The sequence below is a fragment of the Coptis chinensis genome, chromosome 7 (assembly GCF_015680905.1).
Source record: "Coptis chinensis isolate HL-2020 chromosome 7, ASM1568090v1, whole genome shotgun sequence".
NCBI lineage: Eukaryota > Viridiplantae > Streptophyta > Magnoliopsida > Ranunculales > Ranunculaceae > Coptis > Coptis chinensis.
This window is the reverse complement of record NC_141462.1, coordinates 61219553-61241175: the sequence shown is the minus strand read 5'-3', so window position 1 is coordinate 61241175 and position 21623 is coordinate 61219553. Positions and strand designations below refer to the sequence as shown.

General features: G+C 37.2%; 1 non-coding gene across 1 annotated transcript; it reads right to left on the bottom strand.

Annotated features, from left to right (window-relative positions):
• Positions 1-309: 309 nt before the first annotated feature.
• LOC147488249 (small nucleolar RNA R71) lies at positions 310-415 on the bottom strand. The gene has a single exon (XR_015203397.1). It is a non-coding gene; the product is annotated as a small nucleolar RNA R71 (small nucleolar RNA).
• Positions 416-21623: the final 21208 nt, after the last annotated feature.

Below are 21623 nucleotides of genomic sequence, written 5' to 3'. Positions count from 1 at the left end.
CCTGCATAATTATTACAAATACTACGGGAGATTTTAGAACTTACCCCAATATATTTTATTTGCTACCTGTTTTCCATGGGTTAGACCATGAGAAGCCTTATTAAGACTTATGTAGGATATAACAAGTTCTTACTACATTTCATCATCCTAACGTAAGACCTGAACATATAAAGCTTAGGGTGTTTACTTTCACCCTAGCTGACAAAGCGGCTACTTGGCAATCAGCACAAAAGCTGAACTTTGTCGACACATGGGAAAAACTAGTTGAATTATTTATGGAACAATTTTACACACCACAGAAGACTGATGAGATGCTACAAAATATTTACTTATTTCGCCGAAAGCCTTAAGAATCCTTTTTTGAGGCTTGGAATCGTTTCACTGATCATCTCGTAGAATGTCCCCATCATAATTTTGGAAAAGACACACTAGTTTGTGCCTTCTTCAAAGGCATATCCCAACATCATAGGGAGACTTTAGATATCATGAATGGCGGAAATTTCCTAGGTAAAGGAGCCACAGATGCTTATAACTTTCTAGATAATCAATCCAAGAAAAGTAACAACTGGGGAGGTAACGATTACTCCCGCTCTATCCCTTCTTCTTTTAAAGCTAAGGCAGTCAGTATGTTTGAGGTTAAACCAGATCCTGAACATAGAAATTTAATTGAATCCCTCACTCAAAAGGTAGATGCCTTTTCTGTAAATAAATAAGAAGCGAAACCCACTCTTGTCATGGATATAAACTATCCTCGTTGTAATTTCTATTTTAGTCTTGAGCATTCTGATCGTTATTGTCCTCTTGCCTATGAACAACCACCACTATAGCCAGAAGATGTCTACACTTTTAATATACCTAACGCACCTTAGAGACAAAATCCCAATTTTAGTTGGCGTAATAATCGTCATCAAGCAGCACCTCCAGGTTTTAATAATCAAAACGTTAGGCCTAACAACAACTACAATCAATATCAACCAAGGCAAGGACAAGGGCAGGGTAATTATAATAATAATAAAAGTATCGTCCTAGTTAATAATAACTATCAAAATCCACCAGTTAATAATCAACGTGAGATAGTTCTTGTTATACAACCCATACCCACTCAACCTTCCCAGCCCGATATATTCGATGAATACATGCAAGCTCAACAACAAATATTACTAAAAATTCAACAATCCATCCAATAGTTAGCTAAAGAAAAAACCCAACAAAAAGGCATGTTTCCAAGTCAATCCGTACCTAATCCAAAACCAACAAACATAGCCTTTGAATTAACCAGTGATCCTAGTAATGAAAATTTAATCCAGGGAGAATTAAAGGCCGTAACTACTCTCTGTTCAGGGAAAGTGGTCGACAACAAAGTGATTATGGTAGAATATTCCCCATAACCTGAAAAAGATAATGGAACCTTACTAGATACCATAGTTGAAACTGAAAATCCTATCACTATAGAAGTACCAGTTAAACCTCAACCTAAGGGGAAATCAACAAAAGTAAAAGAAAAGGTAAATACTCCTATTGACCCTTATGTTAAATATAGGGAAAAATGCCCATTTCCTAAGAGACTGGCCATGCTAAAGAAGGACGATAATTTTGATGAGATTAGGGAAGTTTTCAAAAATTTAACTATAAACCTACCTTTTCTCGATGCCATAAAACGTCTTCCAAAACACTCTAAGTTTCTTAACGATTTGTGCACCATGATAAGAGCCCAAAACTATAGTTTTAACCCCCCCCCCCCCAATATTACTTTTAGACCAATTATGTGATTAATAAATAATAGTTAGTGTTGTTATCGTACTCTCGTGTATTTCAGGCATTGGAGTCGAATATGTGAAGAAATGCGTCCCTTTTGCGAGATAAAGGAGTAAAGATTGGTTGCTAAGAAGTTCTATAATTAAAGGCCAAGATTCAAGGAGAAAAGACCTTTTCAAAGCCCGGTCAAAGCTAAAAAGTCAAAGTCAATGCGGGCAAGTCAAAGTCAATGCAGGCAGAAATAGTGTACAAAAGTCAATAGAACTTCCGCAGGCCGTATTCTTGGACTCAGACCTCAGAATTAGGCCTACCATATGTCAAAACGACTGGCTCAGAACGAGCATTCTAATGGTCCAAGTCTTGACCCAATCAGAGGAGCAAAAGTGGACAAAAAGGCTGTTGAAGTCATTTCCAGGTGAAAACCTCTTTGTGGACTGAAGTAATGAGGTTTTGGGCTCGATTTTCCGGCCCAAAACATGGCTCCTAAGCCCATGCATGAAATTGTGGATCTAGCATCTTCTATATAAAGAGGACTAAGGTTTAACTCTTAAGTAACTTAGTTTAATAATTCAATACTTAGTTAGTCTTAATTTTATAGTTAGTTATTCATAAATTTAGTTCTAAATTAGTTTTAATTCAGTTTTAATTCAGTTTTGAATCATTAGACTCTCTTTCAATTAGATTAATAAAGTAATTGATATTCTTTCAATAATGTCTTGTTCTTATTGTTCTTATTCCAAAAATGATAGTTTGATGAATCAAGGCTAAAACCTCCATTGGAGGGGTTTGAGGAATCCTTGATGAAAACTTGATTGTGTTAGTATAGATGTAGTTGTGATGATCTATTCCACTCTAGAAAGTAATTAGTTCACCATGAGAATGGGTTTAATTGCTTCACATGTTAATTGTTAGTTGGTAGAGATTGCCATGAACAGTTAGGGATTAGAAAGACCCAATTGTTATGTGAAAACATTATGATTCGGATTACAACTATTCTATGCTAGTTTATTAAGTGAAATCAAGGTAGAATCAAATTCCTCTAATTCCTTCCCATATTCACATCATAGTTTTGAATTGCCGTCGTTTGATTTATAACATCTTGATTAGCTAATTCGCCATCTTAGTTAAATTTCATTTCATTACTCTCATCGATTTTGTTAGAATTAATGAACTACGAAACGTTACATCTAAACGAGCTAGGAGTGCAATGAATTCTCTACTCCAAGTATATTGCATTGATAACGAGAGTAGAACTTTGATACATTAGAGTAAAAATTCATTTAGTTTTACTTATTCTTGAGTTTAATTAGTTAAGTCTAGGTAAAACTATCATTTTTAAATTTATCAAATAGCGCCGCTACCATCTTAGTTTTGTTTAGATTCAATTCTTTTAGTAGTGTTAATCCTACCAAAATCCCATTAAATCCACCCACCCTTGTTTGGTTCTAACTGTGGTTGTTTGCTTCAGAAACATATTTTTTCGCAAAAATACACTGAGCGCACCCTGCGCCTCATTAGTCTATTTCTGAAGTGCGCCTGATAAATGTAAAAATAGTAGAATCCTAAATATTAATGTTAACAACACTAATACGTAATCCTACCGTTCTTACGTTTAAATCAATTCTTCTTACTCTCAAAACATAATCATGCAATATAATGAGTAAGGATTCGTCCACTCTTAACTCTCTAGACTTAAATCGAATTCAACTAATCAAACCCAAAAGGAACAATGGTGAGAGTAATGATTTGATGTGAAATTTTTATACTACCATTCCCAACACAAGAACAATAATAACAATAAGACATAATTAAATTAAACTGAAATTAAAACTAATTTAGAACTAAGATTGTGAATAACTAATTATGAATTTAAGACAACTAAATCTAAATAAGAATTTAAGCAATAATCTAAATTGAAATGAAGAACTAATACTTTTCTAAAAACTAAAATATGATTCTAAACTAACTAATTGAATGAATGTAAAAAAACTAGATCTAGATCTAAAAACTAATCTAGATCTCTCTTTTTCTAACCCTAAACTCCATTAACATTAGCTTCCTAACCTCACCGCCATTAACAAATAGTCAAGCTTTTGTTTTTATACTTCCAGATCCAAAAATCGTGCATGGGCTTGGAGCCATGTTTTGGGCCGGAAAATCGGGCCCAAAACCCAATTTCTTTAGTCCAAAATGGGCTCTTCACCGGCAGTTGGCTTCGGCCGGATGTTTTGTCCACTTCTGCTCCTCTGATTGGGCCAAGGCTTGAACCATTAGAAAGCTCTTTTCGAGCCGGTCGTTTTCACATAAGCTGCTACTCCTAATTCCGAGATCTGAGTCCAAAGATACGGCCTTCGGAAGTTCTGCTGACTTGTGCATTGTTTCTGCCCGTGTTGACTTTTCAGCTTTTGACCGGGCTTTACAAAGGCTTTGTCTCCTTGAATCTTGGCCTTTATTCACAGAACTCCTTAGCAACCGACCTTTGCTCCTTTATCTCGCTAAAGTGGCACATTTCTGCACACAATAGACTTTGAAGCTTTGAAATGCATAAAACACGAATCGGTTTTAACTCTTAATTATTACTCACATAATTGGTCTAAAAGTATGATTGTTAAGGGGTTAAAACTATAGTTTTGGGCTCTTATCAAACCACCCACAAACAGCATTTTGCTTGTCCTCAAGCAAAGATGAGAAATTAGAATAAGTGACCAAAAATGGAGTTCTATCTACTCTCGTTTATTTGAGCGCGATTGCATTGACCATATGCAACAAGGCCTTAAACCACTAGGAATTCCCTAGTGGATGAGTTATAGCCTCGTGAGAGTTTTCCAGTGAAGGTACTCACAAACTTCATCTATACTACAACGACTAAGAAATAAAACTATTGTTTCCTCATTCATGTCTCAACTATCTATACATCTCATTAGCAATTGAATAAGAATAACCAAGTCAAAAACCTAAACTAATATATGCATAATAATAAATCATCTATGATACAAATATATATATTATGAGTAATACTATGAAATGCCTAGCAGGTTTAGTTTCTAAAACTTCGAATAAGCTGGCCCTTAAGTAGGTCTTCACATAAATGTCAAGACAAAAACCACTCTGATTTTTCTGCTCAAGTTTCGCTACTCCAGTGTGTAGTGGGCACACTTTACCTTACAATCTCAATGACAACAAGGAAGCCGGAGTCGATCAAACACATCTGCCACTTACTATCACACTAACCTATTCCTAATTGAGCTAGAGGTCTTTATTAGGTGTTGGGGATTAGGAGATGGTTTAAGAAGGAAGGAAATGGATATTCAAAAGGGCAAGTCTGAGATAATAGAGTCTTCATATTATGTAACTTAGAGAAAACCTTGTTATTTTCTTTTGCTTCTATACTTTGTTTCCATCCTTAGCCATATTTTTCTTTTTCTTTTCTTTGGCTTTTGACTCCCTTTTATTCTATTTTTGGAGTTTTTATTTATTTATATATTTTTTTCTTTTTTTGGATGGAAACTTCTTTTCTTTTCTGAAGCAACTAACTAATTTTTGTTTACACAGATTTTTCTCTTCTTCTTTCTTCACTCATTCTATTCTCAGACTTATTCTAGATTGGGTAAGTTGAATTTTTTTTATTTTGTTTTGTTTTTGTAACAGGGTAAAGAAATTGTGGTTTATGAAAGGCTAAAGAAAGGCTCAGAGGGGCGACTAGCAGAAAATAATTCATAGGTTTGAATTTTTGGCTATATCGATCCAAAGAGGGCCTAAATTATCGCTTAGGATATGGCATAGTGATCAAGCAAGTGGACGTGTGATTTCTCTATCCGGATTTTACTTCTCCCTTGTGTCATTTCTCAAATATTTTCGCTCGTATATAAGGCTTTTTAGGCTATATTCTCACAGGATTTGTAGAATAAGTACTCTAGCCTATATTTCAGAAACTTACTACTAACAATCATAGATACTCATGTAATATATTTATAGATAGATGCAAAGATTATTACCTACATATTAACCTAAGTTTCTAACAATTATTCTAATGCAAAAGCTATTGAGACTTCTAGATTGTTAAGAGCATAGAGAAAGAAAACAATACCAATATTCCTAAGTGTATAGCATAAACTTATTTATTTATATTTTTGAAAATTTTAACTTGAAAACAAATGCATATTATACATATCTATATCCTAACAGATGCCTTAATTACACGTGTATTTCTATGCCCCCAAACAAGAAGCATGCTTTGTCCTCAAAGCATTTAAATAAAGAGGGTAGAAAAATACCATGGAAATGCGTGAAATTCTGGAACATCTGCAAAACAAGGTTAGAACATACTAATATAGGAAAAAAAAACCGACACAACTCTATAAGAGTTCCACCCATTATGGGGTTAAGAATTAAATTGCTTGGGACATAAGCGGACACTAACCGAAACTAAAACTTACCTCCACTCCAGCGTTTTACTCGTCATCCTCCCTCTTCTATAAAGAAGTGAGGTTCCTTCAAGATCTGCCATGCCATTATAATTTGCCAAGCTTGCCGCCATTTATCATCTACAGATGCTAACATGTTAAGCGCCACTTGGTCGGATGGGGTGTAAGGTGCAACCTGATGAGGTTGTATCCTCCACCCTTGCCAAGTCATTACACGGAAAGATCGAATAATAGAATTGGTGGGTCTCACAATGTCGAACCCAACCCAGTCCGTGAAACGGGCACAAAAAATAGGGAAGAAACATAGTATAATATGGCAAACTAATATAGGCATAAGAAGATACTTATGCTTCATGCTATGGGCTCGTGCTAAACTAGACATTAAGGTCTTAGGAAGGTCATATAGCAGGCGTTCCTCAGCTAAAGCAAGGAAAACATCGCAAGTGGCATCATTCGCAGAAGAAAAATACCACTCCCCTAATATGTTTAGCATGATAAAGAACATTACCGTATCACATTAAGGGACAAGCTACCAAGGGCTACGTTATATGTCCCTTGGTCCTCTACACGGAAAATGCCGGACCCATAAGCCTCATGCAAAAAGTCATAAGTCTAGACATGTATATTATCTACCCAATAACATCATGGGTCTAGTATTTCAGCGGGCATGGCAAGTCCAAGAACAAATGCTAGCAAGAACCATAAGCGGTTCCCAGCCTACGTGTGTGATCACCTCGCGAAACCAAGCACCATAAGTAGTGCTTTGAAACAAATCTTTGAAAGACTGTTCTGGTATTATTGTAGGAGATGTCATCTCAAAACTATGCTCTGGAACAGCTGCAAATCACCCGGGAACAACCCACAGAAAACTGGAAATTTCCTGGTCTATGGAAGTCGTAGCCGAGGCGCTCTACTTGAAAGCTTGAAGTCGCTCAAGAAGATTTTAGAATTCTAGTGTTTGAGCACGAGTGCGCTCTGTACAAAAATTCTGAAAAATGTGTAGGAGTGGAGTCTGCGGCTCCTCTCAAGAAGCCTTGGCAGCGCCCGAGGTGCTTGATTTGTGAAAATGGTAAAGAACAACGGAAACGTGGGAGTGAAAGGTGAGAGATGGAAGTTAGGTGTAGTGTAGGTTGTGAGTGTAGAATGAATGAAGTTTTATAGGTTTTGAATTGTTAAAACGAATCGGTAGGTTGCCAAAAGCTTTAAGGCAATTTCCGGAAACAATAAAATTTCGAACCGAAAACGGAAACAACTCATATTCTTGATTCTATAATAACCTAATATCTTTTATAATGGATTTAGACTAGTAACTTCTAAACTCTCTTAGATTTCATCATACCACCACATCTAATCATAGGTATGCCAATTACGACAATATTCTCAACCTTCACTCCAAAACAAACTCTAAAATGGAGGATCTTCTACAAATCATGATAGAATAAATAATACCACCCCAAAACAATTAGGGAAGGTGGGATTAACAATAAAATCCATGCACAATTTGAAAAGAACAACATTATATTAAAATTGAAATTCAAACAACATTTAACTACCAAATTCAAAGTTAACTACTGAATTTAACAACGTAACATCCTATCTACTAAAAAATAATAAAAGACAACATCAAAACAACAAACAAAGAGAAATCTAGCTACTCTTAAAGGGGCGAGGTGGGGATAAGAATAGGAAGTTTAGTGATCAAGCATGGAAAAACCAAACACTCCACCCCAAACAAATTTTTGAAAACAGGGTTTGTAAAAATTTGTTTTAAAAAATGGGTCTTTTAAAGTCGATTCCCTAGACTTAAAGTGATATATATGTATTTACATGCGGTTTCCCATATATCAATAATTTAAAAGTTGTGGGTCTTTCCACAAATAATTAACATGGAATGCACCATCAAATAGAATTAAGCACCAAGATTTCCTATGGCGTAGCTTAGTGGAATGAGAGCAAAGCTTTATAGATCTAAAACCTAATCGAAAGCATGAGTTTCTTCTTTTGTCCTCCAACGAAGGGGATGCCAAGTAAATGAAGCGTGAGAAAATTGATGGTTGTGGAAGATACGTAGGATGTGGATAATTTTGAGAAGGAAAAAATGGAAAAAATGAAAAAGTGTCAGGTGGCTTGTCCTTGGGTGTTACTTCTTCACCAGTTGGTTTTAGATAGTTATGAAGCATAGGAGAAACACCAAGGTCAAGTACAAACTCAATGGTTGTTTGAAAAGGTAGAGGGCAAGGGACATGCGTGATGGAAGGTGAATGAGTGACATGAGGATGTGAGGTGGGTGAATGGTGTTCAACTAGTGTTCTTAGGTCTATATCATCAGAGGCCTTGAGATATGCAAGACATTCCTCAATAGGTGGGTAAGAAGATTCACTAGGATAGAGGGCGAAAAATTCTTCTTCCGTCATGGCGTCAAGAGATGAATAGATATCAATAAGAGAGAACTCGCGAGGTGGCAAAGAAGGGTTGCAAAAGAGTCGAAGGAAATCGTCCTTGATGTTATCTACGTCTAGGGAGTAGAAATTGTGATCCTTGTCTTCTTCCATAAGAGGGGTATCTACTAGTGTGGGGACTAAAGTGTCAGCCGCACTAATGTGAGGTACAAAACTCTTAATGGACTTCACTTCCCCTTCTACAGGCAAACCTAGTTGTCCCTGTGTTTGTCTAAACATGTTAACTTCTACAGAAAGATTTCCAAAAGTAAGAGTCATTGAGCCATCCCGACAATTAATTTGGGCATTGGCGGTTGCCAAGAAAGGACGCCCTAAGATGATGGGAATGGAATCATGAGCAACTTCTGTGTCAAGAATAACAAAGTTGGCTGGATAGTAAAAATCTTGAACTTTAACGAGAATATTTTCAACTACACCCTTGGGATACTTAATAGAACGATCGGCTAACTGCAAAGTCATTTTGGTTGGTTGAAGTTTTGTTAGACCTAGTTGTTTATATAAATAAAAAGGGAGTATGTTAACACTCGCCCCCAGGTCTAATAAAGCAGTTGTTATGAAGGTATCACCTAAGGTGCATTGTACAGTAGGACGACCAGGGTCCTTGTACTTAACAATTCCATTATGTTCAGATAAAGAGGGATATTGTTCAGTTAAGAATACTTCGTGGGGTATGTTGGTTTTCCTCTTCTTGGTGCACAACTCTTTTAGAAACTTAGCGTGTCCAGGTAGACTTTTTATAGCTTCTAGAAAAGGTAGGTTTATAGTCAAATTTTTAAACACTTCCCTAATCTCATCAAAATTCTCGTCTTTTTTAAACACAACTAGTCTTTGGGGATATGGTGCTTTATCGCTATTATTTTTAGCGAGAAGGGATAAAAGTTTTATTAGTCTTTGCTTTATCTCTAGCCGTTTTCCAACTAGGTGTCCATCTTGGAACCTCTACAGGTGTAGGGTCTTCACTTTCTATTATTGGGTCTTGTAATGTTTTCCCTTTTGGTTATGGTTTAAGCGGGTACTTCTACAGTTGTAGGGTCTCTTGATTTCTATTATAGTATTTGGTATGACATCATTTTTATTTTATGGGTAATCTTTAGGCATAGTCACTTGGTTATCAACTACTTCATACGATGGAAGGGTAGTGATCACTTTATGGAGGTCCCCTTTGGTTTATATTACCATTACAGGTAAATACCGTTTATTTCAAAGGCGGTGTTTGTTGACTTAGGATTAGGCCTTCGCTTGACTTGGAAACACGCCGATTTGGTTATTATTTTGGTTAGAAGACATGTCAATAACCTTTTGGCACAAAGACTGCATCATTTGCATCGTTTGTTTCATCATATTAGAGTTTTGATCATCTTTGGTTTTTCATCAAGTTGGAGTTTTGTTGAATAATTTGATTTTGTTTCTCCAACAAGGTCACTACTACTTTGTCGTAGATGGTTGTATTGGAATTAAAGCTTGTTGGCGTTCATGTCTTGATGTTGATAGTTACGGGTTATGGGTACTAAACCTCTATTCTGGTCACCTAAGTTCCCTTGTCCTTGATGTTGAGTTAACTGGTTGAAGTGTGATGGTTGTGGTGGTGTTTGTGCATAGACAAGAGGACAATAGAAGTCAAAATGCTCAAGACTACAACAGACATTACAACGAGTAGAGTTAATGTTCATGACTGGAGTGGGTTGTTGTTGAACAGAGATGGCATCTACCTTTTTAGTGAGGGCATCGATAAGAGTTTTAAGCTCGGGATCATGTTTAACCTCAAGAGAAGAAGGAGAGGAGCGGGAGGAATCATTTCCTCCCCAATTGTTGTTCTTCTTAGATTGATCTTCTAAGAATTTATAAGCCTCCAAGGCTCCTTTACTAAGAAAGCTACCCCCAGTCATGATATCTAGAACCTCCTTATGATAATGTGAAAACCCCTTGAAGAAAGAACGAACAAGCATGTCTTTCACAAGATTATGATGCGGGCATTCAATGAGAAGATCAGTGAAACGATTCCAGGCCTCTGAAAAGGATTCATGAGGATTATGGCTGAAGAAATGAATCTTGTGAAGCATTTCATCTGTCTTTAGTGGTGGGTAAAATTGTTCCATGAACAATTGAACAAGTTGAGCCCATGAGTCCACAGAGTTTGGCGTTTGGGTAGTTAACCAAGACGCCGCCTTGTCGGCTAGGGTGAAAGGAAACACCCTAAGTTTAACTTGATCTGGACTTACGCTAGGATGATGGAATGTAGTGAGAACTTGGTCTATCCTACGCATGTGTTGGTAAGGCTTCTCGTGGTCTAAACCATGAAAAACCGGTAACAAGTTAAATATATTAGGGGGATTCGAAAATCCCCCACTAGGTCTGCAAGAACGATGCACGACTTAGGGCCATCGTTTAGGGCTTTATAAAAATCAGAGAGAGGAGTCTCTTGTTCTTTAGCCATTGATGCAAGTGTAGTGTGTGAAATTCTAGATAGGCGTGTTGTATTTATTTCTATGAAAAACAAGCCTGATTATACTAGAATTAAAACTCCTCTGACAGAAGAGGCGAGGAGTGGAAGAAGGAGTACCTGAATGCCTCCTTGCTACGCGTTTGAATAGCGTCTTGTATACGCGATCTTAGTGTATTTAACAAGTTAGAAACACTGAGTAACTTGAAGACATAAAAATTTGCATTTACCTATGAAAATTGGGCTGTATATGCTGAATTTTCCTTCAAGGGCTGAGTGCCCCTGTTTTTGTCGAAATGTCGGTGTTTTGGGGCGGTCCTTTCGGGTTGGAATGGAATCGCTCTCGGGGGGTTTTCAAGTTTTAGGCCTTTTATCGTACTCCAAAAAAAATCTTCACCGCAGTGTTTTTTCTCTGTGAATCCCAGCCCCCTATGCCCCAAAACAATGAACAGTTCGAAAAATTCAAGAAATAAGAATGAAAAATTAAAAGGGTGGGTGGGTAGAGAATGGGGGATTGCCCATTGGATTTAAGCAATTGAATTCTTGTCTAGAACGAGATTAAGATGGCAGCGGCGCCATTTGATAAATGTAAAAATAGTAGAATCCTAAATATTAATGTTAACAACACTAATACGTAATCCTACCGTTCTTACGTTTAAATCAATTCTTCTTACTCTCAAAACATAATCATGCAATATAATGAGTAAGGATTCGTCCACTCTTAACTCTCTAGACTTAAATCGAATTCAAGTAATCAAACCCAAAAGGAACAATGGTGAGAGTAATGATTTGATGTGAAATTTCTATACTACCATTCCCAACACAAGAACAATAATAACAATAAGACATAATTAAATTAAACTAAAATTAAAACTAATTTAGAACTAAGATTGTGAATAACTAATTATGAATTTAAGACAACTAAATCTAAATAAGAATTTAAGCAATAATCTAAATTGAAATGAAGAACTAATACTTTTCTAAAAACTAAAATATGATTCTAAACTAACTAATTGAATGAATGTAAAAAAACTAGATCTAGATCTAAAAACTAATCTAGATCTCTCTTTTTCTAACCCTAAACTCCATTAACATTAGCTTTCCTAACCTCACCGCCATTAACAAAGAGTCAAGCTTTTGTTTTTATACTTCCAGATCCAAAAATCGTGCATGGGCTTGGAGCCATGTTTTGGGCCGGAAAATCGGGCCCAAAACCCAATTTCTTTAGTCCAAAATGGGCTCTTCAGCTGCAGTTGGCTTCGACAGATGTTTCGTCCACTTCTGCTCCTCTGATTGGGCCAAGGCTTGGATCATTGGAAAGCTCTTTTCGAGTCGGTCGTTTTGACATAAGCTACTCCCAATTCTGAGATCTGAGTCCAAAGATACGGCCTTCGGAAGTTCTGCTGACTTGTGCACTGTTTCTGCCCGTGTTGACTTTTCAGCTTTTGACCGGGCTTTACAAAGGCTTTGTCTCCTTGAATCTTGGCCTTTATTCACAGAACTCCTTAGCAACCGACCTTTGCTCCTTTATCTCGCTAAAGTGGCACATTTCTGCACATAATAGACTTTGAAGCCTGAAATGCATAAAAACACGTAATCAGTTTTAACTCTTAATTATTACTCACATAATTGGTCTAAAAGTATGATTGTTAAGGGGTTAAAACTACAGTTTTAGGCTCTTATCAGCGCCCCGCGGCAAAGTGCCTGGACATCGTCCAAGGCAAGAGCGCGCCCCGCGCTAAAGTGCCTTGACTTCGAGTCTGGAAAGAGCGCGACCCGCACCCTTGCTAGGCAAACTCTGAGCGCGCTGCGCGCCCTCTTATGAATAAGCCCAATTTCATAGGTTAGTTCAAACTTTCACTTTTTCAAAGTTATCTAGTGTTGCTATCTGCTTAAATACACTGAAATCGCGTATAGAAAAAGTTATTCAAACGCGTAGCAGGGAGACATTCAGGTACTCCTTCTTCCACTCCTCGCCTCTCCTGTTAGAGGATTTATTCTAGCATATCAGGGTTATTTTGACTATTGTCGTGTTTCCTTAATATTGGACTTAGCCTTGCATGAGATTAAGGTCAGGTAAGGAAAAAATTACTAACGTAATCTATTGTGAACATCAACACACACACCTATCTAGTATACCACACTACACCTGAAATAATGGCTGAAGAAAGAGAGACTCCTCTCTCTGACTTTTACAAAGCCCTGAATGCTAGCCCTAAGTCTTGCATCATTCTTGCAGACCCAGTGGGGGATTTCTGAATCCCCCTGAATATATTTAATTTGTTACAAGTTTTTCATGGGTTAGACCATGAGAAGCCTTATCAGCATATGCGTAGGATTGAACAAGTTATTACCACATTCCATCATCATACGGTAGGAGTGGAGCAAATTAAACTGAGGGTGTTTCCTTTCACCCTAGCCGATAAGGCGGCATCTTGGTTAACTGCCCAAGTGCCTAATTCTATAGACTTATGAGCCAAACTTGTTCAATTATTTATAGAACAGTTTTACCCACCACTAAAGACAGATGAAATGCTTTATAAGATTTATTTTTTCCGCCAGAATTCTCATGAATCCTTTTCAGAGGCCTGGAATCGTTTCACTGATCTTCTTATAGAGTGTCCACACCATAACCTTGCGAAAGACACGTTAGTTCGTGCCTTTTCAAGGGCTTTTACACCATCACAAAGAGGTCCTTCATATAATGAATGGGGGTAGTTTCCTCAGTAAAGGAGCCTCAGAGGCTTATAGCTAGGTTTTTAGAAGATCAAACAAAGCATAATAATAGTTGGGGGTAGTGACGATATCCCCCGCTCCGCTAGTTCTTCTTTAACAGTTAAGGATACCAATATGTTTGAGGTTAAATCCGATCCTGAGCTTAAAATGAATCCCTCACTAAAAAGGTAGAAGCTATTTCTGTGCAACAAAAGCCTACCCCTGTCATGAATGTCAACACTATTCCATGTAATTTCTGTTTGAGTCCAAGTCGCATCCCGACTCATATTGTCCTCTCGTCTATGAACATTCATCCGCACAGCCGAACAATGTTTGTTCCATTAATACTAAACCTAATGCACCTTGGCGAAAAAACCTTAACTTTGGTTGGCAAAATAATCAAAAAGTTACACCTACAGCGTATAATAATCAAAATGTTAGGCCAGCAAACAATTACAATCAAGCTCCACCGAGACAAGGACAAGGACAAGGTAATTATAATAATTATAATGCTAATAGAGGTATCGTTCTGGTAAATAATAACTATCATAACCTACCCATTAATAATCAACGTGACATAGTTCCTGTCACACAACCTGTAACAAACACTCCTCCACAACTGGATCATTTCGATGCCTTTATGCAAACCCAACAACAGATTTTACAGTCTATCCAACTTTCCTTACAGCAGTTAACCCAAGAGAAAATATAACCAAAAGGTGTGTTTCCAGGTCAAGCTATACTTAATCCTAAAATGCTAAACACAGCTTTTGAAGTAACCAGTAATGCTAGTAATGAAAATGGAAGCATAGGTGAGTTAAATGCTATCACCACTCTCCGTTCTGGCAAAGTGGTTGATAACGTCGTAACTATGCCTGTTGTTACACCACCAGTAGTCATAACAAAAGAAAATTTACTAGATACCGAACTAGAAACTGAAGATCCTACCCCTGTAGAGGTACCAGTTAAACCACAACCTAAGAAACAAAAGGCCAAGGTTAAACATCCTGTTGATCTATATGCTAAATATAGAGAGAAACCACCATTTCCCCAGAGATTAGCCATGTTAAACAAGGATACAAATTTTGACGAGATTAGGGAAGTTTTTAAAAATCTAACGATAAACTTACCTTTTCTTGAAGCAATTAAAAAGTTACCACAACATGCTAAGTTTCTAAAAGAGTTGTGCACTACTAGGAGTAAAACAAATATTCCTAAAGACACCTTTTTAACTGAATAGTTTCCAACTTTATCCGAACATAATGGAATTGTTAAGTACAAGGACCCTGGTCGTCCTACTGTACAATGCACCTTGGGGATACTCATACGACGACCGCACTATTAGACATGGGGGCGAGTGTTAACTTACTCTCTTATTATTTATATAAATAAATAGGTCTATAGGAGATGTAACCTACTAAAATGACGTTTCAATTAGCTGATCGGTTTATTATGTATCCTAAGGGTGTTGTTGAAAACGTGCTTGTTAAGGTTTAGGATTTCTACTATCATACTGATTTCGTTATCCTCGACACAAAAATCGCTAACGACTTTGTTCCTATCATTTTAGGGCGTCCCTTCTTGGCTACTGCCAGCGCGCTCTTAAACTGCCGCGATGGTTCGATGTCCTTGTCCTTTGGCCATCTTTCTATTGAGGTAAATGTTTTTAAAATGATGGAACAGTTCCTAGATATGACGGTCGATGGAAAGGTTAGCATGATCGAGAGTTTAGCTCAAGATTATTTTGACAACATGTTTCTTGATAATCAGATGCACCAATTTCTTTCCTTCGGAAGTTCCAACATTGACGCCATGACAGAAGACGAATTTTTCACCCATTATCCTAGTGATTCTTCTAACTCACCTATTGAAGAATGTCTTGCATATCTAAAAACTTATGATGATATAAACCTGAGAGCTCTAGCTGAGCACCATTCACTTACCTCACATTATCCTATCACTCATTCACCTTCCATTAATATTCCCTGCCCTCCACCTTTTCAAAGCAACTTTGAGTTTGCACTTGACCCTCTTGTTTCTCCTGTACTTCATGATTTTCTAAATTCTCCTAGTACAAAATTACTACCTACAGAGCCACCAGATACTTTCATTTTCAGTTGTGTGATTATACCAAACCACTCCAAAAATGAATTTTGTGATAAACCCACTCTCTCATTTCTTCCATTTCTTACTTCTACAATTCATCCATATCCACCATATCTTCCACAACCATCCATTTTCTCACAATCATTCACTTGCCCACCCTTTCTTTGGAAAAACAAGAAGACTTTGCATGCTAGGTTAGATTCTAGATTCATCGGTATTCTCTCTCTTTTCGTTATGCCACATCATGGAAAAATATGGTACTTGATTGTGTTTGGATGTGTTTTCTATGATAATTATATATGGCAAGATCCACAACTATTTTGGTTGTTGATATATTGCAAACTGCAGCGTATATATATATACATTTTTATTTGTTAAAGTCTCAAGTATTTGATTATAAATGACTCATTTTATTCTTTGATGTACACCATTCAGGTAATCGGGCCCTCCTATTAGAGTGTGTAGCTGTACTACCGGATCATAAATCCACGTTTAACATAATTCACGTTTTCCACTCTTACATGTTTTCTCGATTTTTGAGTCATGTTTCTCTATGATGTGAATTATGTCTTTATTGCTTTATTATTTTCCCTTATATTAATCAGTACTCATAAAAAAAAAAAAATATTAAAACCATAAAAATAATAATCTAGCAAGTCTCGGGAATCTGACTTTAAAAGACCCACATTTTTAAACAATTTTTTTAAACTATGTTGTCTAAAGATTGTTTGGGGGTGGGGTATTGGTCTTTCCTTTTCTTGCTCTCTCAACTTCCTATTCTTATTGTTTATGTTGTTTAGTCATATTTTAATTTGGGTTGACAATATCTATAAATTTAGATTTCATTTGATCACATAACTTATGTCATGCACGCACTATGAGGCATTTTCCACTATCTAATATGTCAACCTTAGTTAGAATTGAGTGTTTTATGGATTATTGGATTGAAAATTCTCTGCTAATAATTTTCATAGCTCATTCGCAAAAATCGGACCATTAACGAATCAAGAATTTCAGTTTTAAGTTTGCGCGCATAAGGACAGAGTGGGTATTTTTCAAAATTGTTTGGGCTTGCGCCCAAAATCTCACAGTCACGTGCCTTGCATGTGAGTCCACAAAGCAGAAGCTCATCGCGTTCTTCTTCTCCACTCCGCCTCCATCAGCCTCCATTAACGAAATTAAAAATAAAAAACACAAAAACAAAACCACCGATTTTCATAACTCCAATTTAAAAACCCCACTCTAATTTTGCTATTCCAGATCATTCTCTCCAATTCTGCCTCTATCAGTTCAAACGAACTAAACAAAAAAAAAAAAAAAAAAAAAAAATCGCACCACTTAACGGTCATTTCGTCCCTTGATAAATTTTACTCTCCCCCACCTTCAACTAACACCAATTTCAAAAAAAAAAAAAAAAAAAAAAAAAAACATCCATGGTCCAAAAACGAAAAATTCTACCCAAACAAGTTTTCACCTTTGACCATTTTGCACTATTTTACAATGATGAGATGCAAAGAAGGAGGTGGCAAGGGTTATGTTATAAGGAGAATGATTTTTACCATTCGGATTTGGTTTTTAATTTTTATAAGAAGCGGGAAATCGAAGGTCGGAGGATTTTTATTAAGGTGACTGGCGTGAGGAGAGAAGTGAGTATAGGGATATTGTCTAATTTACTAGGCATTGAGCCAAACAACTGCCCCATAGTTACATTGTAGTAGGGTGGGATTGAGGTATCAATGAGAAAGACTATTTTAGAGGGACGACAGTACAATCTAAAATCGCATTGCGTTCGACAGTCGACTCTGAGAACAAACCAACTCACTGTAGCTCAGTGGATTAGTAAGAACATCATTGGCACCTTGAAGGTCAGCGACACCGGCTCGTCTTGTCAGCACCTTCTTTGGGTTCTTTAGAACTTTTTGATTTCTGAGCTTAGAAGCGTTAGAGAACATTTTTCACCGTTCCTTGCTTTGATTACTAAGATAATGTTGCAATTTGGAGATAAACTAAAATCTGAGCGGATCATGTTGAAATTGCATTCAAATGCAAAGATTTATTCGGAATGTATTCAGAAGCCGTGGCGGTTGCCTGAGGATAGGGTTGTTGATTCGGATGATGATGAGGAAGATACGACATGTTTTGAGGTTGATGCCTTGGAGAAGCCTACTTCTAATGAAGAACACATGACATTGATTCATCAGGGCTTGCGTTCTCTTAATACCATTTGTGTGGATCTGCGGACTAGGTAGGTGAACATCCATAAGAATTTTGAAGGGCTCAGTGCTAGTAACCGAGAGCTCTAGGCTACCGTGGAGACCCTAGTCCTAATAGGGTTATATACTAAAAACATTACTTTTGTATTAACTCTAATTCTTTATATATTGAATGAGAATCATATGGGCAAATGTTATGCATATTATATATGTTATTAGTTATATGCATGTGTCTAATACTTTATGTTGTGGATGATATGGTATGAACACACAGAAGATTATATCATCAGTACCTTATAAAGTATAAGTAATCGTTCACAACCTAGATGGATTTGGACAAACCATTGGTACGATTGTAGTATAATCTTATATTAGTCTATCTTGACTATAAGATTACACTTGTACACTTTGTGTGTATTGAACAGGACCAAGTGAGGTTGTTTCTCCTTATACTGACTATATAAGAGAACAAACGCCTCTGTTATTATGGATGCTTGTCCTTCTAATCCGGATATAATAACGGGCACTTACATGCATTGTACATTGCTTTAAATCATCAATGAGTGAGATTCATTTGTGAATCAACAAACTCGATGGATTGGGTAATGACATTGTATGTAAGGTGTGTTGTTGATTATAAAAGGAATCCATGTCCCGCAAGAAGTCGGGTTGATGATATCCCTTTGAGGAGCTCAAAAAGATTGTCATGTAAACCCTGCAGGTGGATTTATTCTGACATGACAATGAGGTTGAGTGGTACTCTACTCAAGGACATAAGAAGTTGATTAATGTAGTTGTAAGTAACTTGACTTAATCAACGGACATTCGATATCTTAAACATGGGGAGATCAACGAGCATATAATATGGAGCCTATAAACACTGACACGTAATTTGGGATTAGGGCGGTAGTGCAACAATGGCTTTTAGTGGAATAAGCCATTTGTTGACGGACTTGGGCCATGTGTTCGGGGCGAACATGGGAAGCCCAAGCGCGTCAGGAGGCCCAACCCTAATTTCTCCTCATGGTCCATGTTGTAGCCTATAAATAGAATACTCTCTCTCTCTGGCCGAAATTCACTATTCATCTGAACAAAAAAAGAGGCAAGGAAAGATAGATCCAAAATTGGATCTAGCTTTGTGAGAAAGAAGGGGATTGGTAGATCGTTGTTCACACAATGTCCAATCTATTCTAAAGGAATACAACAGAAGATCAAGGGGTTGATTGTTGATTCGGATTCATAAAGATTGGATTCTTAGAGTTATCAAACCGGATCTAAAAGGTATGTTCTCTATCACAAATCATGGACACCTATTGATTCCGCTGCGCGTGGTGTTCATGATTTATGTAGTTGAATTTTAAGTTAATTTAAATTTTATCCAGGCATGCTGCTGTTGTTCTTTTTTATGAATCCCACCTCCCTGATCTGTTTAGGGGTGGCATTAATTGTCCAGCATTGTTTTGTTTCCTCTATCCACCATTTTGGAAGTATTTGTTGCAAATTTGTGAGAATGAACTTATGCGAGAATGTTACTAAGTTGGTGTAACTAGGTTTAGCTATTGTTGTAGTGGTGAAATTTTTGAGGAATGGAATTGGAAAGTTGCTATTTTAAGTTCAACCCATTAAACTATTAGGTTTGTTTTTGGAATAATGAATATGGTCTGTTTCCATTTTGGTTTTCAAAATATTTTGTTTCCATCAAGTTGCCATAACAATATGGGCAACTTGTGGAACTCGATTAAGAAACTAAACTTCTATAAAACCTTGGTTCACTCTACACTCCACACCACACCTCTCACCTTGCACCTCTCATTGTTACCTCTCATTTTTCTTTTCCACTTTTCAAATCAGAGCACTCTAGGTACACAGAGCGCGCCACGCGCCTTAGCTTGCCTATTCCTGAGCACGCCACGCGCTTAAGTGCTTGGACATCGTCCAAGACAAGAGTGCGCCCCACGCCCTTCCACAGCCATTCAAGAGCGCGACATGCGCCTTAGCCTTGCAACACTTCCACTTTTGATTTTTGATTTGTGGATTCTTCCAAGGTTGTCTCCAACAGCTCTAGCACGTGTTGTTTGATATGAAGTCTCCTACACTCATACCGAAGCAGTCTTTCGAAGACTTATTTTCGAGTGACACGTACGGATCTTAGTTTCGCGAAGTAATCATACAAGCAGGGTGGCAATCTTTAATGGTAAGTTCTGATGAACTTTACTCTCCTGCACTTACTTCGTATTTTTATGAACATTGTAAATTCTTTTATCGGATGGACGTGTTCTCCATCACCATTGATGACGAAACAATGGACATCACCAAGTTTTTGTTGGCTTTTGCTGTTGACCTTCCTATGCCTGCCGAAATAATGGACTCATGGGGCTATTTAGTTGATAATTTCTCTGCCTACAACTATGAGCTTTTACAGGAGACTTATGAGGCCGAAATTTTCCGTGTAGAGGACCAAGGGAAATATAATGTAGCCCTTGGTAGCTTGTCCCTTAATGTGGGCACGGTGACGTTCTTTATCATGCTAAACATATTAGGGGAGTGGCAGTTTTCTTCTGCCAATGACGCCACTTGTGACATTTTCCTTGCTTTAGCTGAGGGACATCTGCTATATGACATTCCCAAGACATTAATGTCTAGTTTAGCATGAGCCCAGAGTATGAGGCATAAGTACCTTTTTATGCCTATCTTAGTTTGTCGTATCATGCTATGTTTCTTTCCTGTATTTTTTGCCCGTTTCACGGATTGGGTTGGGGTTGACATTGTGAGACCCACCAACTGCATTATTCGTTCTTTCTGTGCAATGACTTGGCCGGGGTGGAGGCTACAAACTCATTGGGTTGCCTCTACACCCCATCCGACCAAGTGGTGCTGAACAGGCTAGCAATTGTAGATGATAAATGGCATGATGCTTGAAAAATCATCATGGCATGGCAGGATGTGAAGGAACCTCACTTCTTTATAGAAGAGGTTGACAATGCCTAAATGCTGGATATGAGGTAAGTTTTTATTTTTGTTCGTGTCTGCTTATGTCCCAGGCAATTTACTTCTTTGTAACCCCATAACGGGTGGAATTCATATAGAGTTGCGTCTGTTTTATTTATCTATATTACTATATTTTAACTTTGTTTTGCAGATGTTCTAAAATTTCACGCGTTTCCATGGTATTTTTCCCCTTCTTATTTCTATACTTTGAGGACAAAGCATGCTTTTGTTTGGGGGTGGTATAGAAACACGCGTAATTTAAGGCACCTATTAGGATATAAATATGTACAATATGCACTTGTTTCAAAATAAAATAAAAAATATAAATAAAAAGTTTATGCTATGGACTTTGGAATATTAGTGTTGTTTCTTTCTCTATGCTCTTAATAGTCTAGAAGTTTTATGTTAGCTTTTGCATTAGAATAGTCTTTAAAACTTAGGTTAATATGTAGGTAATAATCTTTGCATTTTTCTATAAATATATTGCATGAGCATCTATGTTTGTATTGGCAGTATATTTCTG